A 26,459-nucleotide genomic window follows, 5' to 3' on the forward strand; every position below is an offset into this window, starting at 1 on the left:
CTCAAACGTCATCCCCTACATGACTCAATTACTGAACGATCTCAAACGTCATCCCCTACATGACTCATTTACTGAACAATCTCAAACGTCATCTCCTACATGACTCATTTACTGAACAATCTCAAACGTCATCCCCTACATGACTCAATTACTGAACAATCTCAAACGTCATCCCCTACATGACTCAATTACTGAACAATCTCAAACGTCATTCCCTACATGACTTAATTACTGAACAATCTCAAACGTCATCCCCTACATGACTCAATTACTGAACAATCTCAAACGTCATCCCCTATATGACTCAATTACTGAACGATCTCAAACGTCATCCCCTACATGACTTAATTACTGAACAATCTCAAACGTCATCCCCTACATGACTCATTTACTGAACAATCTCAAACGTCATCCCCTACATGACTCAATTACTGAACAATCTCAAACGTCATCCCCTACATGACTTAATTACTGAACAATCTCAAACGGCATCCCCTACATGACTTAATTACTGAACAATCTCAAACGTCATCCCCTACATGACTTAATTACTGAACAATCTCAAACGTCATCCCCTACATGACTCAATTACTGAACAATCTCAAACGTCATCCCCTACATGACTCAATTACTGAACGATCTCAAACGTCATCCCCTACATGACTCAATTACTGAACGATCTCAAACGTCATCCCCTACATGACTCAATTACTGAACGATCTCAAACGTCATCCCCTACATGACTTAATTACTGAACAATCTCAAACGTCATCCCCTACATGACTCATTTACTGAACAATCTCAAACGTCATCCCCTACATGACTTAATTACTGAACAATCTCAAACGTCATCCCCTACATGACTCATTTACTGAATAATCTCAAACGTCATCCCCTACATGACTTAATTACTGAACGATCTCAAACGTCATCCCCTACATGACTTAATTACTGAACAATCTCAAACGTCATCCCCTACATGACTCATTTACTGAACAATCTCAAACGTCATCCCCTACATGACTCATTTACTGAACAATCTCAAACGTCATCCCCTACATGACTTAATTACTGAACAATCTCAAACGTCATCCCCTACATGACTCATTTACTGAACAATCTCAAACGTCATCCCCTACATGACTCAATTACTGAACAATTTCAAACGTCATCCCCTACATGACTTAATTACTGAACCATGTCAAATGTCATCCATCGGTACATTGTTGAATGCTCAGCAGGACAGGAATGGTCCAATTCACACACTTATCAAGAGAACATCCCTGGTCATCTCTACTGCCATTGATCTGGCAGACTCAACTAAACACAAATGTTGTATTTGTAAATTATGCCTGCATGTTGCAGTGTGCCCCTGGCTATACTTCTTTTTTTTTTTTTTTAAATGGTGCCGTTGGGTTTGCTTAAAATAAGGAATTTGAAATAATGTTATAACTTTTACTTTTGATACTCAAGTAGTATTTTACTGGGTGACTTTTACTTGAGTCATTTTCTATTAAGGGTATCTTTACTTTAACTCAAGTATGACAATTGGGTACTTTTCCCACCCCTGCCTGCAGGTACTAAGGGGTCACCATCCAAACCTGCCTATAATAAGTAGCCCTAGTCTACTTGCCATACCTGCTCTTACACCTTAGTCATTATCTAGCATGCCTACCTGCCACAGGACAGTAGACAATATGCAACCACATGGAGCTGTGGGGTCAGCAGTGGGGTCAAGCCCAAAACACTTACAAACCCTCCAGTGTATTAGTCCTCATGGTGTTAGCTGGAACAGAAGACTGGACCTTCCAGTGTGTTAGTCCTCATGGTGTTAGCTGAAACAGAAGACTGGACCCTCCAGTGTGTTAGTCCTCATGGTGTTAGCTGGAACAGAAGACTGGACCCTCCAGTGTGTTATTCCTCATGGTGTTAGCTGGAACAGAAGACTGAACCCTCCAGTGTGTTAGTCCTCATGGTGTTAGCTGGAACAGAAGACTGGACCCTCCAGTGTGTTAGTCCTCATGGTGTTAGCTGGAACAGAAGACTGAACCCTCCAGTGTGTTAGTCCTCATGGTGTTAGCTGGAACAGAAGACTGGACCCTCCAGTGTGTTAGTCCTCATGGTGTTAGCTGGAACAGAAGACTGGACCTCCCAGTGTGTTAGTCCTCATGGTGTTAGCTGGAACAGAAGACTGGACCCTCCAGTGTGTTAGTCCTCATGGTGTTAGCTGGAACAGAAGACTGGACCTCCCAGTGTGTTAGTCCTCATGGTGTTAGCTGGAACTGAAGACTGGACCTCCCAGTGTGTTAGTCCTCATGGTGTTAGCTGGGACAGAAGACTGGACCCTCCAGTGTGTTAGTCCTCATGGTGTTAGCTGGAACAGAAGACTGGACCCTCCAGTGTGTTAGTCCTCATGGTGTTAGCTGGAACAGAAGACTGGACCCTCCAGTGTGTTATTCCTCATGGTGTTAGCTGGAACAGAAGACTGAACCCTCCAGTGTGTTAGTCCTCATGGTGTTAGCTGGAACAGAAGACTGGACCCTCCAGTGTGTTAGTCCTCATGGTGTTAGCTGGAACAGAAGACTGAACCCTCCAGTGTGTTAGTCCTCATGGTGTTAGCTGGAACAGAAGACTGGACCCTCCAGTGTGTTAGTCCTCATGGTGTTAGCTGGAACAGAAGACTGGACCTCCCAGTGTGTTAGTCCTCATGGTGTTAGCTGGAACAGAAGACTGGACCCTCCAGTGTGTTAGTCCTCATGGTGTTAGCTGGAACAGAAGACTGGACCTCCCAGTGTGTTAGTCCTCATGGTGTTAGCTGGAACTGAAGACTGGACCTCCCAGTGTGTTAGTCCTCATGGTGTTAGCTGGGACAGAAGACTGGACCCTCCAGTGTGTTAGTCCTCATGGTGTTAGCTGGAACAGAAGACTGGACCCTCCAGTGTGTTAGTCCTCATGGTGTTAGCTGGAACAGAAGACTGGACCCTCCAGTGTGTTAGTCCTCATGGTGTTAGCTGGGACCGAAGACTGAACCCTCCAGTGTGTTAGTCCTCATGGTGTTAGCTGGAACAGAAGACTGGACCCTCCAGTGTGTTAGTCCTCATGGTGTTAGCTGGAACAGAAGACTGGACCCTCTAGTGTGTTAGTCCTCATGGTGTTAGCTGGAATAGAAGACTGAACCCTCCAGTGTGTTAGTCCTCATGGTGTTAGCTGGAACAGAAGACTGGACCCTCCAGTGTGTTAGTCCTCATGGTGTTAGCTGGAACAGAAGACTGGACCTTCCAGTGTGTTAGTCCTCATGGTGTTAGCTGGAACAGAAGACTGGACCTCCCAGTGTGTTAGTCCTCATGGTGTTAGATGGAACTGAAGACTGGACCTCCCAGTGTGTTAGTCCTCATGGTGGTAGCTGGGACAGAAGACTGGACCCTCCAGTGTGTTAGTCCTCATGGTGTTAGCTGGAACAGAAGACTGGACCCTCCAGTGTGTTAGTCCTCATGGTGTTAGCTGGAACAGAAGACTGGACCCTCCAGTGTGTTAGTCCTCATGGTGTTAGCTGGAACAGAAGACTGGACCCTCTAGTGTGTTAGTCCTCATGGTGTTAGCTGGAATAGAAGACTGAACCCTCCAGTGTGTTAGTCCTCATGGTGTTAGCTGGAACAGAAGACTGGACCCTCCAGTGTGTTAGTCCTCATGGTGTTAGCTGGAACAGAAGACTGGACCTCCCAGTGTGTTAGTCCTCATGGTGTTAGCTGGAACAGAAGACTGGACCCTCCAGTGTGTTAGTCCTCATGGTGTTAGCTGGAACAGAAGACTGGACCCTCCAGTGTGTTAGTCCTCATGGTGTTAGCTGGAACAGAAGACTGGACCCTCTAGTGTGTTAGTCCTCATGGTGTTAGCTGGAATAGAAGACTGAACCCTCCAGTGTGTTAGTCCTCATGGTGTTAGCTGGAACAGAAGACTGGACCCTCCAGTGTGTTAGTCCTCATGGTGTTAGCTGGAACAGAAGACTGGACCTCCCAGTGTGTTAGTCCTCATGGTGTTAGCTGGAACAGAAGACTGGACCCTCCAGTGTGTTAGTCCTCATGGTGTTAGCTGGAACAGAAGACTGGACCCTCCAGTGTGTTAGTCCTCATGGTGTTAGCTGGAACAGAAGACTGGACCTCCCAGTGTGTTAGTCCTCATGGTGTTAGCAGGAACAGAAGACTGGACTCTCCAGTGTGTTAGTCCTCATGGTGTTAGCTGGAACAGAAGACTGGACCCTCCAGTGTGTTAGTCCTCATGGTGTTAGCTGGAACAGAAGACTGGACCCTCCAGTGTGTTAGTCCTCATGGTGTTAGCTGGAACAGAAGACTGGACCCTCCAGTGTGTTAGTCCTCATGGTGTTAGCTGGAACAGAAGACTGGACCCTCCAGTGTGTTAGTCCTCATGGTGTTAGCTGGAACAGAAGACTGGACCCTCCAGTGTGTTAGTCCTCATGGTGTTAGCTGGAACAGAAGACTGGACCCTCTAGTGTGTTAGTCCTCATGGTGTTAGCTGGAATAGAAGACTGAACCCTCCAGTGTGTTAGTCCTCATGGTGTTAGCTGGAACAGAAGACTGGACCTTCCAGTGTGTTAGTCCTCATGGTGTTAGCTGGAACAGAAGACTGGACCTCCCAGTGTGTTAGTCCTCATGGTGTTAGCTGGAACAGAAGACTGGACCCTCCAGTGTGTTAGTCCTCATGGTGTTAGCTGGAACAGAAGACTGGACCCTCCAGTGTGTTAGTCCTCATGGTGTTAGCTGGAACAGAAGACTGGACCCTCTAGTGTGTTAGTCCTCATGGTGTTAGCTGGAATAGAAGACTGAACCCTCCAGTGTGTTAGTCCTCATGGTGTTAGCTGGAACAGAAGACTGGACCCTCCAGTGTGTTAGTCCTCATGGTGTTAGCTGGAACAGAAGACTGGACCTCCCAGTGTGTTAGTCCTCATGGTGTTAGCTGGAACAGAAGACTGGACCCTCCAGTGTGTTAGTCCTCATGGTGTTAGCTGGAACAGAAGACTGGACCCTCCAGTGTGTTAGTCCTCATGGTGTTAGCTGGAACAGAAGACTGGACCTCCCAGTGTGTTAGTCCTCATGGTGTTAGCTGGAACAGAAGACTGGACTCTCCAGTGTGTTAGTCCTCATGGTGTTAGCTGGAACAGAAGACTGGACCCTCCAGTGTGTTAGTCCTCATGGTGTTAGCTGGAACAGAAGACTGGACCCTCCAGTGTGTTAGTCCTCATGGTGTTAGCTGGAACAGAAGACTGGACCCTCCAGTGTGTTAGTCCTCATGGTGTTAGCTGGAACAGAAGACTGGACCCTCCAGTGTGTTAGTCCTCATGGTGTTAGCTGGAACAGAAGACTGGACCCTCCAGTGTGTTAGTCCTCATGGTGTTAGCTGGAACAGAAGACTGGACCTCCCAGTGTGTTAGTCCTCATGGTGTTAGCTGGAACAGAAGACTGGACCCTCCAGTGTGTTAGTCCTCATGGTGTTAGCTGGAACAGAAGACTGGACCCTCCAGTGTGTTAGTCCTCATGGTGTTAGCTGGAACAGAAGACTGGACCCTCCAGTGTGTTAGTCCTCATGGTGTTAGCTGGAACAGAAGACTGGACCCTCCAGTGTGTTAGTCCTCATGGTGTTAGCTGGGACCTAAGACTGAACCCTCCAGTGTGTTAGTCCTCATGGTGTTAGCTGGAACAGAAGACTGGACCCTCCAGTGTGTTAGTCCTCATGGTGTTAGCTGGAACAGAAGACTGGACCCTCTAGTGTGTTAGTCCTCATGGTGTTAGCTGGAATAGAAGACTGAACCCTCCAGTGTGTTAGTCCTCATGGTGTTAGCTGGAACAGAAGACTGGACCCTCCAGTGTGTTAGTCCTCATGGTGTTAGCTGGAACAGAAGACTGGACCCTCCAGTGTGTTAGTCCTCATGGTGTTAGCTGGAACAGAAGACTGGACCCTCCAGTGTGTTAGTCCTCATGGTGTTAGCTGGGACCGAAGAATGAACCCTCCAGTGTGTTAGTCCTCATGGTGTTAGCTGGAACAGAAGACTGGACCCTCCAGTGTGTTAGTCCTCATGGTGTTAGCTGGAACAGAAGACTGGACCCTCCAGTGTGTTAGTCCTCATGGTGTTAGCTGGAACAGAAGACTGGACCCTCCAGTGTGTTAGTCCTCATGGTGTTAGCTGGAACAGAAGACTGGACCCTCCAGTGTGTTAGTCCTCATGGTGTTAGCTGGAACAGAAGACTGGACCCTCCAGTGTGTTAGTCCTCATGGTGTTAGCTGGAACAGAAGACTGGACCCTCCAGTGTGTTAGTCCTCATGGTGTTAGCTGGAACAGAAGACTGGACCCTCCAGTGTGTTAGTCCTCATGGTGTTAGCTGGAACAGAAGACTGGACCCTCCAGTGTGTTAGTCCTCATGGTGTTAGCTGGAACAGAAGACTGGACCCTCCAGTGTGTTAGTCCTCGTGGTGTTAGCTGGAATAGAAGACTGAACCCTCCAGTGTGTTAGTCCTCATGGTGTTAGCTGGGACAGAAGACGGAACCCTCCAGTGTGTTAGTCCTCATGGTGTTAGCTGGAATAGAAGACTGAACCCTCCAGTGTGTTAGTCCTCATGGTGTTAGCTGGAACAGAAGACTGGACCCTCCAGTGTGTTAGTCCTCATGGTGTTAGCTGGAAGTTAGCATAGCAGTCTAGACTTCTAGAATGTGGGAAGTTTGAGAGTACCAAATAACTAAATACATGCAGGAACAAGAACTAAAATGACACAACTAAAATTAATAACATTGAGAAAGGTCACAAGTTTTGGTCAGAAGGGTAAGTTGTCTTCTCTTTTATTAGATAATTAGAAACAAACTTGTTCTACTCTCTTCTAAAAATGAGCGAGCACAGAGTTCTTCTATTTTGTAGGGCAACGTTGTTACTTTCTCTACAGGCCTACTAATATTATTGACCTGCAACAGATGCACAGTATGGATGTTTGACATTTGAGGTGTGTGTGTGTGTGTGTGTGTGTGTGTGTGTGTGTGTGTGTGTGTGTGTGTGTGTGTGTGTGTGTGTGTGTGTGTGTGTGTGTGTGTGTGTGTGTGTGTATAACCGATGTGAAATGGCTAGCTAGTTAGCGGCGGTGCGCGCTACTAGCGTTTCAATCGGTGACGTCACGGGTAACGATGCTTCGTGGGTGACTGTTGTCTGTGTGCAGAGGGTCCCTGGTTCGAGCCCGGGTAGGGGCGAGGAGAGGGACGGAAGCTATACTGTTACAGTAGCAGTACCAGCCGTAATAGTAGTAGTAACAGTAGTAGACGGAAGCTATACTGTTACAGTAGCAGTACCAGCCGTAATAGTAGTAGTAACAGTAGTAGACGGAAGCAGTACCAGCCGTAGTAGTAGTAGTAGTAACAGTAGTAGACGGAAGCTATACCGTTACACGCGCGTGTTCTTTTCTGTGTGCTTCTGTTTCACCTCACTGATCCACTTTAAAAGGGTGAACATTGATGACATTTGGCAGAATAAATCAATTGAATCATCAAATTGCCCCGTGTTCCACTACGTGGCATTCTGAGAATACACACATATGGTTTCATAAGTGAAATTTGTAGGATAAATAAATAACTCCAAATCAGTAACCCATGATTAACTCCAAACCCTATATAGTACACTACTTTAGACTGGCACCCTATTCCCTATATAGTGCACTACTTTAGACTGGCACCCTATTCCCTATATAGTGCACTACTTTAGACTGGCACCCTATTCCCTATATAGTGTACTACTTTAGACTGGCACCCTATTCCCTATATAATGCACTATTTTAGACTGGCACCCTATTCCCTATATAATGCACTACTTTAGACTGGCACCCTATTCCCTATATAGTGCCCTACTCAAAGTAGGGCACTATATAGGGAATAGAAGGACATTTGGTATACAGCCTGAGTGTTTACTACGACAAGGTTTTGCGGTGATAAAATCGGATTATGTCGGGTTATTTGTTGTGATACAAGAGACCAGTGAATGTTTGTATTGCTGTGATTGTTGGCGACGCTGAGCTAGCTAGTTGAGTTATCCAGATTATACATTTAGTCATATTGTGAATGATTTATGTATAAGACAGAGAGAGAGAGATACAGAGAGAGAGAGAGAGAGAGAGAGAGAGAGAGACAGAGAGAGACAGAGAGAGAGACAGAGAGAGAGAGAGAGAGAGAGAGAGACAGAGAGAGAGAGAGACAGAGAGAGAGACAGAGAGAGAGAGATACAGAGAGATACAGAGAGAGAGATACAGAGAGAGAGAGAGAGAGAGACAGAGAGAGACAGAGAGAGACAGAGAGAGAGGCAGAGAGAGAGACAGAGAGAGAGAGATACAGAGAGATACAGAGAGAGAGATACAGAGAGAGAGAGAGAGAGACAGAGAGAGACAGAGAGAGAGAGAGAGACAGAGAGAGACAGAGAGAGAGACAGAGAGAGACAGAGAGAGAGGCAGAGAGAGGGAGATACTAATACTTGCCCACACACCCATCTTCCCTCTTGCAGGGAACATGCCACTTGGGTGGAGATGACCTATTCTCCTAATCCAATTTCCCCCCCTCTCTTGCAATCATGGATGGCCTAGTCACACACACACAGGCTGACCCACACACACAAACAGATGCACAGACAGACGCTGCCGTGTGTCACCATGACTACTACATCCTGTGTGTGTGTGTGATGAGTGTTTGCGTGATCATGAGGACACACAGCTGTCTGTCTAACAGAGCCAGTAAAGTTAATTAGCTCAGCTCTGACCCCGACCGTCATAGACCAGACTCAGTAATACATTTAACACACAGCTCTACAGATGTTATTGACTCTGTGCTATATACACTTATCTACCTCTGGGTGTTTTATAGGTGCTACACATTGGATTTCTTTTTAATTGTTGCATTGCCATTTCAGAAAATGCTCATAATATATTTCCAGCTAATAGTGGAATGATAGTGTTACACAGTATAACTTACCTGCCAGTGTTGTGATTGGCTGTGATATTGGCCTCTTGCTTTCTCCTGCCGGAGCAGCATCTGTTGTCACACTTGGAAAGCTTTGTTATCTAGTGGAAATTACTCATTTCCTGGTTGCTAACATTATACACTGCACTCAATTTCAGTTTTTTTTTTAGAAAAGAAGTACTGAATAGTGTTGGGAATCAAATAACATATCAAATAACAACAAATATATATATATTTTTTAAGCTTTATGAAGCTGGTGGACCAAAACGAAACTTCCACCAGCTTCAACCAGAGGTGTTGGTCCACCAGCTTCAACCAGAGGTGTTGGTCCACCAGCGTCAACCATAGGTGTTGGTCCACCAGCTTTCAACCAGAGGTGTTGGTCCACCAGCTTCAACCAGAGGTGTTGGTCCACCAGCTTCAACCAGAGGTGTTGGTCCACCAGCTTCAACCAGAGGTTTTGGTCCACCAGCTTCAACCAGAGGTGTTGGTCCACCAGCTTCAACCAGAGGTGTTGGTCCACCAGCTTCAACCAGAGGTGTTGGTCCACCAGCTTCAACCAGAGGTGTTGGTCCACCAGCTTCAACCAGAGGTGTTGGTCCACCAGCTTCAACCAGAGTTTTTGGTCCACCAGCTTCAACCAGAGGTGTTGGTCCACCAGCTTCAACCAGAGGTGTTGGTCCACCAGCTTCAACCAGAGGTGTTGGTCCACCAGCTTCAACCAGAGGTGTTGGTCCACCAGCTCAACCAGAGGTTTTGGTCCACCAGCTTGCAAACCAGAGGTGTTGGTCCACCAGCTTCAACCAGAGGTTTTGGTCCACCAGCTTCAACCAGAGGTGTTGGTCCACCAGCTTCAACCAGAGGTGTTGGTCCACCAGCCTTCAACCAGAGGTGTTGGTCCACAGCTTCAACCAGAGGTTTTGGTCCACCAGCTTCAACCAGAGTTTTGGTCCACCAGCTTCAACCAGAGGTGTTGGTCCACCAGCTTCAACCAGAGGTGTTTGGTCCACCAGCTTCAACCAGAGGTGTTGGTCCACCAGCTTCAACCAGAGGTGTTGGTCCACCAGCTTCAACCAGAGGTGTTGGTCCACCAGCGTCAACCAGAGTGTTTGGTCCACCAGCTCAACCGAGGTTTGGTCCAGCCAGCTTCAACCAGAGGTGTTGGTCCCCAGCTTCAACCAGAGGTGTTGGTCCCCAGCTTCAACCAGAGGTTTTGGTCCACCAGCTTCAACCATAGGTGTTGGTCCACCAGCTTCAACCAGAGGTGGTTGTTCACCAGGTCCCACACCAGCTTCAACCAGAGGTGTTGGTCCACCAGCTTCAACCAGAGGTGTTGGTCCACCAGCTTCAACCAGAGGTGTTGGTCCACCAGCTTCAACCAGAGGTGTTGGTCCCACCAGCTTCAACCAGAGTGTTGGTCCACCAGCTTCAAACCAGAGGTGTTGTCACCAGCTTCAACCATAGGTGTTGGTCCACCAGCTTCAACCAGAGGTGTTGGTCCACCAGCTTCAACCAGAGTGTTGGTCCACCAGCTTCAACCAGAGGTTTTGGTCCACCAGCTTCAACCAGAGGTGTTGGTCCACCAGCTTCACCAAGAGGGTTGGTCCACCAGCTTCACCAGAGGTTGTTGGTCCACCAGCTTCAACCAGAGGTGTTGGTCACCAGCGTCAACCAGAGGTGTTGTCCACCAGCTTCAACCAGAGGTGTTGGTCCACCAGCTTCACCAGAGGTTTTGGTCCACCAGCTTCAACCAGAGGTGTTGGTCCACCAGCTTCAACCAGAGGTGTTGGTCCACCAGCTTCAAACCAGAGGTGTTGGGCCACCAGCTTCAACCAGAGGTGTTTGTCCACCAGCTTCAACCAGAGGTTTTGGTCCAACCAGCTTCAACCAGAGGTGTTGGTCCCACCAGCTTCAACCAGAGGTGTTGGTCCAACCAGCTTCAACCAGAGGTGTTGGTCCACCAGCTTCAACCAGAGGTGTTGGTCCACACAGCTTCACCAGAGGGTTTTGTCCACCAGCTTCAAACCAGAGGTGTTGGTCCACCAGCTTCAACCAGAGGTGTTGGTCCACCAGCTTCAACCAGAGGTGTTGGTCCACCAGCTTCAACCAGAGGTTTTGGTCCACCAGCTCAACCAGAGGTGTTGGTCACCAGCTATCAACCGAAGGGTGTTGGTCCACCAGCTTCAACCAGAGGTGTTGGTCCCCAGCTTCAACCAGAGGGTTTGGTCCACCAGCTTCACCAGAGGTTGTTGGTCCACCAGCTTCAACCAGAGGTGTTGGTCCACCAGCTTCAACCAGAGGTGTTGGTCCACCAGCTTCACCAGAGGTGTTGGTCCACCAGCTTCAACCAGAGGTTTTGGTCCACCAGCTTCAACCAGAGTTTTTGGTCCACCAGCTTCAACCAGAGGTGTTGGTCCACCAGCTTCAACCAGAGGTGTTGGTCCACCAGCTTCAACCAGAGGTGTTGGTCCACCAGCTTCAACCAGAGGTTTTGGTCCACCAGCTTCAACCAGAGGTGTTGGTCCACCAGCTTCAACCAGAGGTGTTGGTCCACCAGCTTCAACCAGAGGTGTTGGTCCACCAGCTTCAACCAGAGGTGTTGGTCCACCAGCTTCAAACCAGAGGTGTCCTGGTCCACCAGCTTCAACCAGAGGTGTTGGTCCACCAGCTTCAACCAGAGGTGTTGGTCCACCAGCTTCAACCAGAGGTGTTGGTCCACCAGCTTCAACCAGAGGTGTTGGTCCACCAGCTTCAACCAGAGGTGTTGGTCCACCAGCTTCAACAGAGGTGTTGGTCCACCAGCTTCAACCAGAGGTGTTGGTCCACCAGCTTCAACCAGAGGTGTTGGTTCCACCAGCTTCAACCAGAGGTGTTGGTCCACCAGCTTCAACCAGAGGTGTTGGTCCACCAGCTTCAACCAGAGGTGTTGGTCCACCAGCTTCAACCAGAGGTGTTGGTCCACCAGCTTCAACCAGAGGTGTTGGTCCACCAGCTTCAACCAGAGGTGTTGGTCCACCAGCTTCAACCAGAGGTGTGGTCCACCAGCTTCAACCAGAGGTGTTGGTCCACCAGCTTCAACCAGAGGTTTTGGTCCACCAGCTTCAACCAGAGGTGTTGGTCCACCAGCTTCAACCAGAGGTGTTGGTCCACCAGCTTCAACCAGAGGTGTTGGTCCACCAGCTTCAACCAGAGGTGTTGGTCCACCAGCTTCAACCAGAGGTGTTGGTCCACAGCTTCAACCAGAGGTGTTGGTCAGCGTCAACCATAGGTGTTGGTCCACCAGCTTCAACCAGAGGTGTTGGTCCACCAGCTTCAACCAGAGGTGTTGGTTCCACCAGCTTCAAACCAGAGGTGTTGGTCCACCAGCTTCAACCAGAGGTTTTGGTCCACCAGCTTCAACCAGAGGTGTTGGTCCACCAGCTTCAACCAGAGGTTTTGGTCCACCAGCTTCAACCAGAGGTGTTGGTCCACCAGCTTCAACCAGAGGTTTTGGTCCAGCAGCTTCAACCAGAGGTGTTGGTCCACCAGCTTCAACCAGAGGTTTTGGTCCACCAGCTTCAACCAGAGGTGTTGGTCCACCAGCTTCAACCAGAGGTTTTGGTCCACCAGCTTCAACCAGAGGTGTTGGTCCACCAGCTTCAACCAGAGGTGTTGGTCCACCAGCTTCAACCAGAGGTGTTGGTCCACCAGCTTCAACCAGAGGTGTTGGTCCACCAGCTTCAACCAGAGGTTTTGGTCCACCAGCTTCAACCAGAGGTGTTGGTCCACCAGCCTTCAACCAGAGGTGTTGGTCCACCAGCTTTCAACCAGAGGTTTTGGTCCACCAGCTTCAACCAGAGGTGTTGGTCCACCAGCTTCAACCAGAGGTGTTGGTCCACCAGCTTCAACCAGAGGTGTTGGTCCACCAGCTTCAACCAGAGGTGTTGGTCCACCAGCTTCAACCAGAGGTTTTGGTCCACCAGCTTCAACCAGAGGTGTTGGTCCACCAGCTTTCAACCAGAGGTTTTGGTCCACCAGCTTCAACCAGAGGTGTTGGTCCACCAGCTTCAACCAGAGGTGTTGGTCCACCAGCTTCAACCAGAGGTGTTGGTCCACCAGCTTCAACCAGAGGTGTTGGTCCACCAGCTTCAACCAGAGGTTTTGGTCCACCAGCTTCAACCAGAGGTGTTGTTCCACCAGCTTCAACCAGAGGTTTTGGTCCACCAGCTTCAACCAGAGGTGTTGGTCCACCAGCTTCAACCAGAGGTGTTGGTCCACCAGCTTCAACCAGAGTTTTTGGTCCACCAGCTTCAACCAGAGGTGTTGGTCCACCAGCGTCAACCATAGGTGTTGGTCCACCAGCTTCAACCAGAGGTGTTGGTCCACCAGCTTCAACCATAGGTGTTGGTCCACCAGCTTCAACCAGAGGTGTTGGTCCACCAGCTTCAACCAGAGGTGTTGGTCCACCAGCTTCAACCAGAGGTGTTGGTCCACCAGCTTCAACCAGAGGTGTTGGTCCACCAGCTTCAACCAGAGGTGTTGGTCCACCAGCTTCAACCAGAGGTGTTGGTCCACCAGCTTCAACCAGAGGTGTTGGTCCACCAGCTTCAACCAGAGGTGTTGGGGAGGCGTGGGGAGGGTTGGGGAGGGTATCAAGTCCAAGTCAAGTCATGAGTCATTGGTGTTAAAGTCGAGTTGCAAGTCATCATATTTGTAACTCGAGTCCACACCTCTGTAATACAGTGTATTAAAAAGCCCTTCGTAAATCAGCTGATATCTCAAAGTGCTGTACAGAAACCCAGCCTAAAAGCCCAAACTGCAAGCAATGCAGGTGAGAAGCACGGTGGCTAGGAAAAACTCCCTAGAAAGGCCGGAATATAATATGAGATGAGTAATGCAAAATATGTAAACATTATTAAAGTGACCAGTGATTCCATGTCTTTGTATATGGGGCAGCAGCCTCTAAGGTGCAGGGTTGAGTAACCGGGTGGTAGCCGGCTAGTGATCGATATATAACAGTCTGATGGCCTTGCGATAGAAGCTGTTTTTCAGTCTCTCGGTCCCAGCTTTGATGCATTTGTACTGACCTCACCCTCTGGATGGTAGCGGGGTGAACAGGCAGTGGCTCGGGTGGTTGTTGACCACGATGTTCTTTATGGCCTTCCTGTGACATCGGGTGCTGTAGGTATCCTGGAGGGCAGGTTGTTTGCCCCCGGTGATGCGTTGTGCAGACCGCACCACCCTCTGGAGAGCCTTGAGGTTGTGGGCTGAGCAGTTGCCGTACCAGGCGATGATACAGCCCGACAGGATGCTCTCAATTGTGCATCTGTAAAAGTTTGTGAGGGTTTTAGGTGCCAAATAGAACAACAATAGTGTTATAGTGAATTATAGTTCATGTTTTAACAGTCATTTGTCCTTTGCTTTTTGTGCACATTCCCCTTAGCCTATACGGAGCCTCTCCCTCCTCCTTCTCAGACTTCTGTCCCTTCAGTCTCTATGTAACAGTATAGCTTCTGTCCCTCTCCTCGCCCCTACCTGGCTTCGAACCAGGGACCCTCTGCACACATCAACAACTGACACCCACGAAGCATCGTTACCCATCGCTCCACAAATCCACGGCCATTGCAGAGCAAGGGGAACAACTACTTCAAGGTCTCCGAGCGAGTGACGTCACCGATTGAAACGCTAGTAGCGCGCACCACCGCTAACTAGCTAGCCATTTCACATCGGTTACATCTACACACCTCTCTCTCTTTCTGTCACTCTCTGTCCAAACCCCTCTACCTACCTCTCTCTCTCTCTTTCTGTCACTCTCTGTCCTAACCCCTCTACCCACCTCTCTCTCTCTTTCTGTCACTCTCTGTCCTAACCCCTCCACCCACCTCTCTCTCTCTGTCTCTCTCTCTCTGTCCTTTCAGTCTCTACCCACCTCTCTCTCTCTCTCTGTCCTTTCAGTCTCTACCCACCTCTCTCTCTCTCTCTCTCTCTCTCTCTCTCTTTCTGTCACTCTCTGTCCTAACCCCTCTACCCACCTCTCTCTCTCGCTCTTTCTGTCACTCTCTGTCCTAACCCTTCCACCCACCTCTCTCTCTCTCTGTCTCTCTCTCTCTGTCCTTTCAGTCTCTACCCACCTCTCTCTCTGTCTCTCTCTCTCTGTCCTTTCAGTCTCTACCCACCTCTCTCTCTCTCTCTCTCTCTCTCTCTCTCTCTCTCTCTCTCTCTCTCTCTCTCTCTCTCAAATCCAGCCCCTTCTGCAGGCCTGAAACGACAGTAGCGTGCTGACATCAAGGTCCAAGGGAAAGGGGACAGTCGAGTGTGTGTGTGCGTGCATGTGTGTGTGTGTGTCCAGTCCCTGAATGGATGTACTAACCTGATCCACTTCCAGAGTTTAGCATCAATTCATCAAATACACTCTTAGATAAAAAAAAAAGGGCATTCTATGTTGTACGTCTAGTTTGTCTATTTCTATGTTTGGCCTGATATGGTTCTCAATCAGAGGCAGGTGTTAGTCATTGTCTCTGATTGGGAACCATATTAAGGTAGCCTGTTTTGTGTTGGGTTTGGTGGTTGTTTCCTGTGTCAGTGTTTGTGCCACACGGGACTGTTTTTGTTTTTTTCACGTTTCTTGTTTTGTATTTTGTTCATATATAGTTTCTCTTATTAAAGAACCATGAACTTTAACCACACTGCATTTTGGTCCGCCTCTCTTTCCCAGGAAGAAAGCCGGTACAGCTATCTAGAACCAAAAAGGGTTCTTTGGGTGTCCCCATAGATAAAACCCTTTTGGTTCCAGGTAGAAGCCTTTTGGTCCCAGGTAGAAGCCTTTTGGTTCCAGGTAGAACCCCTTTGGTTCCAGGTAGAACCCCTTTGAATCCAGGTAGAACCCCTTTGGTTCCATGTAGAACCCTTTTGGTTCCAGGTAGAACCCTTTTGGTTCCAGGTAGAAATGTTTCAACAGAGTTTTCTACCTGGAACTATAAAAGGGTTCTCCTATGGGGACAACCGCAGATCCTAAGTGTAGAGACAGTATTCCCCCTCGGTAGCCAAGTTATATCCCTCTAATCCACAAAGCCTTCAACTTGAATATGCATTTCATATGCATATGCATTGGCCTGCACTGCCACCAGCCACAGCTAAGTGGGTTAGAGTGGATAGCATTAGTGGTCTCACACACACACACACAGGTACACTGATTGAGAATGCACATACATACCGGTACGAGCGCGCGCACACACAATCGCAGTGGTGTGTACACACTGGGACAAGAATGCACGGACACAACACACATGAAGCCAACACATTACATTAGAATGAGATCATTTAAGAAAGCTTTTCTACCGTGGATAGATGGCAAGCACACTAAGGGTGTGAATGCTTTACCAAGGGGTATGTGCTGTGCTCACATTGGGGATAGAGATGACAGTTTAATATTCTAGTTGAGGTCATTTTAAGGATAGTCTGGTTGCCAACCCTGGTTGTTTCTGCTTCAGCTAAACTATGCTGGTGCAGCATCTTCTACTACCCTACTAGTGGCTAGTCAGATGCTGTACACCTGACTCAGGACTAACCAGGGAGAGATGCTAGTAAAACAGAAACGAGAGGACAACTCTCTTATTAGGCTGATCAGTAGATTTCAGCTAGAAGGTAGAATGAAGGAGAGAGGGGAATGGATGGACATCTCTGTCGTCTATTCCTTCCTACAGTACCGCGGGATACCGCTAGGCCTGCTGCCCAGTTACTGACTAGATCAAGTCCAACAGCGTTCCTTTGGCATGCCTCTCGTTGCGCTCCTCTCCCTCCACCTTCTCTCTCTCTCTGTCTGTCTCTCTCTCTCTCTTCCCCCCCCCCCCTCTCTCTCTTCCCCCCTCTCTCTCTCTCTCTCCCCCCCTCTCTCTATCTCCCTCCCCCCTCTCTCTCTCTCTCCCCCCCCCTCTCTCTCCCCCCCCCCCTCTCTCTCTCTTTCTCTCCCTCTCCCTCCCTCTCCTTCCAGTTGCTCCCGCAGCACCGTGTGGATGCAGAGGCACCAGCAGCGAAACCCTACCGAGAAAACGGTTGAGAAGCAGCATCATCATCCTCGCGCACCAGTAGCAAAACCGAAATAGAACCCCCCCCCCACCACCAAAAAAAACGATGACGTTCTCAACGGTTCTTCAAAAACAAACCATTATTTAACCCCCCCTAAAAAAACTTCTGACAACCGATTACAGTCCGTTAGACGCTCCTGGCTGTAACACGGTAAGTGATTTTTGTTTTTTGATTCGGCATTTCTCACGTTCATTTGAAGAAATGATCCCTGGTTAATTCCTTAGATGGTACCCGGCTCCGGTTTATGAACCAAACGGTGCGCTGTGATAACGATCATAATGACGGTGATTACATCTTTGTTGGGTTTGACCGTCGCGGATAAACATAGGCGTTTTCACTGGATGAAATGCTAGTGAATACAAAAAGAAAACATTGGGAGGCGAGTTAAAACGCATGCAGTTTTTTATTTAGTTGGCATTATTTAAGGCATTTGTGTAATATGTTTAGATAGTTTTTTTAAATGGATTATTTGAATCGTATCGCATTTTAGTATAATCAGATCAGCGATAGTTGTATTGTTTCCACCACCAAGTAATCATAGCCTATTACCTGTCATTCCTCAACAACCTCTTTATGGAGACTCAACAACTTACAATCAACATTGACTAACTTCTTAGAGGTTACGTTTTATGTTTCTGCAGTTACCTTTCTCCTCGGTGAATAAGAGGGTTCAGGGACATATAAAACACTATCCATTTGTTATTCGAAATGTTGACTGTTATGTGAAATGTATTTTCATCTTATTAAACCTGCTACAAAGAAACACTCATCGCAAAATATAGCCTACCCAGTGAGCAAAAGACGTTGGAAAGACGTAGTTTTAGTTGAGAGGACATCAAGTCAAAGTCTTGTGGTCAGTGCAAAGACTTATCAATGTTGACAGTTTCTCTTTGGTTAACCTAGTGTCGTCTCCAGTCAGTTCTGCCAGCAGATATTCAGATGACTACCTCTAGGCTTATATTTATTTAACTAGGCAAGTCAGTTAAGAACAAATTCTTATTTACAATGACAGTCTACCTGTGGAACAGTGGGTTAACTGCCTTGTTCAGGGGGCAGAACGACAGATTTATACCATGTCTGCTCGGCGATTGCATCTAGCAACCTTTCAGTTACTGACCCAATGCTCTAACCCTAGGCTACCTGCCGCCCCTCCACTCTAACCACTAGGCTACCTGCTGCCACTCCACTCTAACCACTAGGCTACCTGCCGCCCCTCCACTCTAACCACTAGGCTACCTGCCGCCCCTCCACTCTAACCACTAGGCTACCTGCCGCCCCTTATAGACATTACTTTGTGTTGTTGAAGCAATGTCTAATTAATGTCATTCAGCAGAATGTAGACCATAATAAGGTGAGACAATCAGACTGATAGACATCCAATAAGATGAGACAATCAGACTGATAGACATCCAATAAGATGAGACAATCAGACTGATAGACATCCAATAAGATGAGACAATCAGACTGATAGACATCCAATAAGATGAGACAATCAGACTGGTAGACATCCAATAAGATGAGACAATCAGACTGATAGACATCCAATAAGATGAGACAATCAGACTGATAGACATCCAATAAGATGAGACAATCAGACTGATAGACATCCAATAAGATGAGACAATCAGACTGATAGACATCCAATAAGATGAGACAATCAGACTGATAGACATCCAATAAGATGAGACAATCAGACTGATAGACATCCAATAAGATGAGACACTCAGACTGGTAGACATCCAATAAGATGAGACAATCAGACTGATAGACATCCAATAAGATGAGACACTCAGACTGGTAGACATCCAATAAGATGAGACAATCAGACTGATAGACATCCAATAAGATGAGACAATCAGACTGATAGACATCCAATAAGATGAGACAATCAGACTGATAGACATCCAATAAGATGAGACAATCAGACTGGTAGACATCCAATAAGATGAGACAATCAGACTGATAGACATCCAATAAGATGAGACAATCAGACTGATAGACATCCAATAAGATGAGACAATCAGACTGATAGACATCCAATAAGATGAGACAATCAGACTGATAGACATCCAATAAGATGAGACAATCAGACTGATAGACATCCAATAAGATGAGACAATCAGACTGATAGACATCCAATAAGATGAAGAAGAGATCAAGCCTGATGGGAATACCTGATGCTTTGTGGGGAGATTGAAGTAGAGATCAGGCATGATGGGAATACCTGATGCTTTGTGGGGAGATTGAAGTAGAGATCAGGCCTGATGGGAATACCTGATGCTTTGTGGGGAGATTGAAGAAGAGATCAGGCCTGATGGGAATACCTGATGCTTTTTGGGGAGATTGAAGTGGGGTCAAAGGCAAGATTTTCCAGGACAACTCGGCTGAGAGATATAGGTGTGTGGTTTGTGTTTGTGTGTGTGTGTGTGTGTGTGTGTGTGCTGGGCTTTACGCTGAAATTGAAAACATTTCAGAGCACAAAAATAGATTTAGAGCACAATGAAAGTATTTGAGAAAGAGTGTTTTTTGTTTTTTAAAGATAAGAAATTACAAACAAAATCATGAAACAGTCTGTATGACATCTCAGCAGTCAGGTACCAATGTTTCCTGCTCTATATTTTTTGTTGCACACACAAAAACCCATCTGTTTTAAAAAATGTATTTAGGATATGTAGTGAATCAAGTAAAGCCAGGGAACTGAAAGCAACTTTCTAGATCATGTTTTTTTGTTGTTTGTTGCTAGCAAGATAGCCAATTTAAACTAGCATGCTAAACTCATTTAGAGTAATTTGCTGTTGTCACGTCAGACTATCATGTGGTGACTGTGACAACACAAAGGGTTAATGTTGGATGCCTTTCGCTCCTTGCCGGGCTAAAGAAACGTGTAAAAGGTGAATACCAACAACAAAATGGTAGAAATGCGTCTGTTTTGAAAGAGGTGAATATAAACACTGCCCAGTTGAGTTTACAGGCAACATACCGTAAATCCTGTTTGAAAAGCAGTGGAACAGTGCTCACCGCCCCTCCAGGCACTGTTGCTGCACCAGGTGTGATATGGGATTCCTATTTCTTTGTGCGTTTTGTTACCAGAGAATAAAACAAAACAGCAGAAATGCATTGATAAACGCCAACGTAGTAATTTATGTTTTGCCGTACATTTTGCTCACACATGGTCTCGTACTTGACTTTTGCAGTTTCAACACATCTATTTTCTTAAAACGGTCATGTGTGTGTGTGTGTGTGAGTGAGAGATTGAACATCTGACATACTCTCACACCTCAGCGTGTGTTTTGGCTTTGCTAAATCATTGGCAGAGGAGACTGGCATCAGAGTTCTGAGACAGGATGAGACCACTGTTACTAACAAACCCAGAACAGAGACAGGATGAGACCACTGTTACTAACAAACCCAGAACAGAGACAGGATGAGACCACTGTTACTAACAAACCCAGAACAGAGACAGGATGAGACCACTGTTACTAACAAACCCAGAACAGAGACAGAATGAGACCACTGTTACTAACAAACCCAGAACAGAGACAGGATGAGACCACTGTTACTAACAAACCCAGAACAGAGACAGGATGAGACCACTGTTACTAACAAACCCAGAACAGAGACAGGATGAGACCACTGTTACTAACAAACCCAGAACAGAAACAGGATGAGACCACTGTTACTAACAAACCCAGAACAGAGACAGGATGAGACCACTGTTACTAACAAACCCAGAACAGAGACAGGATGAGACCACTGTTACTAACAAACCCAGAACAGAGACAGGATGAGACCACTGTTACTAACAAACCCAGAACAGAGACAGAATGAGACCACTGTTACTTACAAACCCAGAACAGAGACAGGACTAGACCACTGTTACTAACAAACCCAGAACAGAGACAGGATGAGACCACTGTTACTAACAAACCCAGAACAGAGACAGGACTAGACCACTGTTACTAACAAACCCAGAACAGAGACAGGATGAGACCACTGTTACTAACAAACCCAGAACAGAGACAGGATGAGACCACTATTACTAACAAACCCAGAACAGAGACAGAATGAGACCACTGTTACTAACAAACCCAGAACAGAGACAGAATGAGACCACTGTTACTAACAAACCCAGTAAAAAAATGACCAAGGGCATACGTTGTGTAGGCTACCACACACACACACACACACACACACACACACACACACACACACACACACACGGTGATCGGTGTGAATGGTCGGTGATCCCTGGAGAAACAAGAAGCACCTGAATGGTCGGTGATCTCTGGAGAAACAAGAAGCACCTGAATGGTCGGTGATCTCTGGAGAAACAAGAAGCACCTGAATGGTCGGTGATCTCTGGAGAAACAAGAAGCAGCTGAATGGTCGGTGATCTCTGGAGAAACAAGAAGCACCTGAATGGTCGGTGATCTCTGGAGAAACAAGAAGCACCTGAATGGTCGGTGATCTCTGGAGAAACAAGAAGCACCTGAATGGTCGGTGATCTCTGGAGAAACAAGAAGCACCTGAATGGTCGGTGATCTCTGGAGAAACAAGAAGCACCTGAATGGTCGGTGATCTCTGGAGAAACAAGAAGCACCTGAATGGTCGGTGATCTCTGGAGAAACAAGAAGCACCTGAATGGTCGGTGATCTCTGGAGAAACAAGAAGCACCTGAATGGTCGGTGATCTCTGGAGAAACAAGAAGCACCTGAATGGTCGGTGATCTCTGGAGAAACAAGAAGCACCTGAATGGTCGGTGATCTCTGGAGAAACAAGAAGCACCTGAATGGTCGGTGATCTCTGGAGAAACAAGAAGCACCTGAATGGTCGGTGATCTCTGGAGAAACAAGAGGCACCTGAATGGTCGGTGATCTCTGGAGAAACAAGAAGCACCTGAATGGTCGGTGATCTCTGGAGAAACAAGAAGCACCTGAATGGTCGGTGATCTCTGGAGAAACAAGAAGCACCTGAATGGTCGGTGATCTCTAGAGAAACAAGAAGCACCTGAATGGTCGATGATCTCTGGAGAAACAAGAAGCACCTGAATGGTCGGTGATCTCTGGAGTAACAAGAAGCACCTGAATGGTCGGTGATCTCTGGAGAAACAAGAAGCACCTGAATGGTCGGTGATCTCTGGAGAAACAAGAAGCACCTGAATGGTCGGTGATCTCTGGAGAAACAAGAAGCACCTGAATGGTCGGTGATCTCTGGAGAAACAAGAAGCACCTGAATGGTCGGTGATCTCTGGAGAAACAAGAAGCACCTGAATGGTCGGTGATCTCTGGAGAAACAAGAAGCACCTGAATGGTCGTGATCTCTGGAGAAACAAGAAGCACCTGAATGGTCGGTGATCTCTGGAGAAACAAGAAGCACCTGAATGGTCGGTGATCTCTGGAGAAACAAGAAGCACCTGAATGGTCGGTGATCTCTGGAGAAACAAGAAGCACCTGAATGGTCGGTGATCTCTGGAGAAACAAGAAGCACCTGAATGGTCGGTGATCTCTGGAGAAACAAGAAGCACTTGAATTGCGGGTGATCTCTGGAGAAACAAGAAGCACCTGAATGGTCGGTGATCTCTGGAGAAACAAGAAGCACCTGAATGGTCGGTGATCTCTGGAGAAACAAGAAGCACCTGAATGGTCGGTGATCTCTGGAGAAACAAGAAGCACCTGAATTGCGGGTGATCTCTGGAGAAACAAGAAGCACCTGAATGGTCGGTGATCTCTGGAGAAACAAGAAGCACTTGAATTGCGGGTGATCTCTGGAGAAACAAGAAGCACCTGAATGGTCGGTGATCTCTGGAGAAACAAGAAGCACCTGAATGGTCGGTGATCTCTGGAGAAACAAGAAGCACCTGAATGGTCGGTGATCTCTGGAGAAACAAGAAGCACCTGAATGGTCGGTGATCTCTGGAGAAACCAGGAATGGAACAAGACAGAATATTATGAAGCTTTACTGAAATATTCACCACACTGATTTGGGAGGTGTGTGTGTGTGTGTGTGTGTGTGTGTTAGAGAGAGATTTGACAGATCGAACTAGAGCAGTTACTCAAAGGCCAGCCTAGTACACACTGTAGCGTTGAGGATAGACACACACACACACACACACACACACACACACACACACACACACACACACACACACACACACACACACACACACACACACACACACACACACACACACACAATGGCCATACATACTCCAGATCCTGCTTCTCTTTGAACTGAAAATCCAACGTGAACAACACAGAGGCAGAGCAGATATTATCATAGTAATCAGATATTAAACAGATCTGTGTGTGTGTCTGTGTGTGTGTGTTTGTGTGTGTATGGTCTGAGGAGTGATGAGAGGAGTCTTGAGGACAATAGCTGAGATGCTGGTCGGCAGGATCAAAGAGACCCATCATGATGTGGTGACCATGAGAGCTGTCGTGTCCACTTCACATCTCAACACACACACACACACGCACACACACACACACGGAGACGGAGACACAGACGGGGACGGAGACGGAGACACAGACTGAGACGGAGACGGAGACACAGACGGAGACACAGACAGAGACACAGACGGGGACACAGACGGAGACACAGACGGAGACAGAGACACAGACGGAGACACTGACGGGGACGGAGACACAGACGGAGACGGAGACACAGACGGGAACAAGAGACACAGACGGGGACGGAGACACAGACGGAGACACAGACGGAGAAACAGACGGAGACGGGGACACAGACGGAGACACTGACGGAGACACTGACGGAGACACTGACGGGGACGGAGACACAGCCGGAGACACTGACGGAGACACTGACGGGGACGGAGACACAGACAGAGACACAGACGGAGACACAGACGGGGATGGAGACACAGACGGAGACACAGACGGAGACGGAGACACAGACGGAGACGGAGACACAGACGGGGACGAAGACACAGACGGAGACACTGACGGAGACACTGACGGGGACGGAGACACAGACGGGGATGGAGACACAGCCGGAGACACTGACGGGGACGAAGACACAGACGGAGACACAGACGGAGACGGAGACACAGACAGGGACGGAGACACAGACGGAGACACAGACGGGGATGGAGACACAGACGGAGACACAGACGGATACGGAGACACAGACGGGGACGGAGACACAGACGGAGACACAGACGGGGATGGAGACAGACGGAGATGGAGACACAGACGGGGACGGAGACACAGACGGAGACACAGACGGAGAAACAGACGGAGACGGGGACACAGACGGAGACACTGACGGAGACACTGACGGAGACACTGACGGGGACGGAGACACAGCCGGAGACACTGACGGAGACACTGACGGGGACGGAGACACAGACAGAGACACAGACGGAGACACAGACGGGGATGGAGACACAGACGGAGACACAGACGGAGACACAGACGGAGACGGAGACACAGACGGAGACGGAGACACAGACGGAGACGGAGACACAGACGGGGACGAAGACACAGACGGAGACACTGACGGAGACACTGACGGGGACGGAGACACAGACGGGGATGGAGACACAGCCGGAGACACTGACGGGGACGAAGACACAGACGGAGACACAGACGGAGACGGAGACACAGACAGGGACGGAGACACAGACGGGGATGGAGACACAGACGGAGACACAGACGGATACGGAGACACAGACGGGGACGGAGACACAGACGGAGACACAGACGGGGATGGAGACAGACGGAGATGGAGACACAGACGGGGACGGAGACACAGACGGAGACGGAGACACAGCCGGAGACACTGACGGGGACGAAGACACAGACGGAGACACTGACGGGGACGGAGACACAGACGGAGACACAGACGGGGACCTGGACACAGACGGAGACAGAGACACAGACACAGACACAGATGAACACTGAAACGCAGACGGACACAGAGACCGAGACACAGAGACACCGAGACCGAGACACAGAGACACAGACACACACACAGAGAGAGAGAGACATAGATGTAAAAATTGACATGAGTAAGAGAGAGGGAGAGATTGGTAGAGTTGGAGTTATGTAATGGTATTTCTCCCTAATATGTCTGCTGCAGACAGATGAGAGAGCATGAGAAAATGTAAATGAATGTGCTGAAAATGTGTTTGCTCACAATTTTTTATTTTTTTAAAGATGAAGAACAAGCAATAGGGTGTTTTGGAGCAGGTACAGCCAACCAGCGCTAGCTAACGCTATGTAGCAACAGCAAAAGGAGTCATAGCATGGATATAATATCGTCCAAAATAATATGGAACTGTAAACCATTTTCTCCCAACACTATAATTGTGGCTGTTTTCCTATTTTCATATTCACATCCGAAGAAAATTATCCAACGGCATCCACAGAGCCAATATGATCCTCAATCTAGGGGCAATATGGCCTATTCTATCAGACTCTGTTAGCCTGTTATATTCTATCAGCCTCTGTTAGCCTGTTGTATTATATCAGCCTCTGTTAGCCTGTTAGCCTGTTATATTCTATCAGCCTCTGTTAGCCTGTTGTATTATATCAGACTCTGTTAGCCTGTTATCCTGTTATATTCTATCAGCCTCTGTTAGCCTGTTGTATTATATCAGCCTCTGTTAGCCTGTTGTATTATATCAGCCTCTGTTAGCCTGTTAGCAGGTTAGCCTGTTATATTCTATCAGCCTCTGTTAGCCTGTTATATTAAATCAGCCTCTGTTAGCCTGTTATATTATATCAGCCTCTGTTAGCCTGTTATATTAAATCAGCCTCTGTTAGCCTGTTATATTCTATCAGCCTCTGTTAGCCTGTTATATTAAATCAGCCTCTGTTAGCCTGTTATATTATATCAGCCTCTGTTAGCCTGTTATATTAAATCAGCCTCTGTTAGCCTGTTATATTCTATCAGCCTCTGTTAGCCTGTTATATTAAATCAGCCTCTGTTAGCCTGTTATATTATATCAGCCTCTGTTAGCCTGTTATGTTAAATCAGGCTCTCTTAGCCTGTTATATTCTATCATCCTCTGTTAGCGTGTTATATTCTATCAGTCTCTGTTAGCCTGTTGTATTATATCAGTCTCTGTTAGCCTGTTGTATTAAATCAGCCTCTGTTAGCCTGTTATATTATATCAGCCTCTGTTAGCCTGTTATATTATATCAGCCTCTGTTAGCCTGTTGTATTATATCAGCCTCTGTTAGCCTGTTAGCCTGTTATATTATATCAGCCTCTGTTAGCCTGTTGTATTGCCTCTGAGGCATATAGAATATAACTGGCTAACAGAGGCTGATATAATATAACAGGCTAACAGAGGCTGATATAATATAACAGGCTAACAGAGGCTGATATAATTTCCATGCTAACAGAGGCTGATATAATTTAACAGGCTAAAAGA

The 26,459-nt window shown here is 47.6% G+C and overlaps 1 protein-coding gene across 1 annotated transcript in view; it reads left to right on the forward strand.

The window, feature by feature from the left end:
• Positions 1-16,973: 16,973 nt before the first annotated feature.
• Positions 16,974-26,459, forward strand: part of LOC116353436 (regulating synaptic membrane exocytosis protein 3-like) — a 169,233-nt gene continuing 159,747 nt past the window's right edge. Inside the window, exon 1 of the mRNA XM_031789105.1 lies at positions 16,974-17,209. The gene's annotated coding sequence lies outside the window, so the exon portion shown is untranslated. The remainder of the gene's footprint in view (positions 17,210-26,459) is intronic.

The sequence above is a fragment of the Oncorhynchus kisutch genome, linkage group LG14, assembly GCF_002021735.2.
Source record: "Oncorhynchus kisutch isolate 150728-3 linkage group LG14, Okis_V2, whole genome shotgun sequence".
Lineage (NCBI taxonomy): Eukaryota > Metazoa > Chordata > Actinopteri > Salmoniformes > Salmonidae > Oncorhynchus > Oncorhynchus kisutch.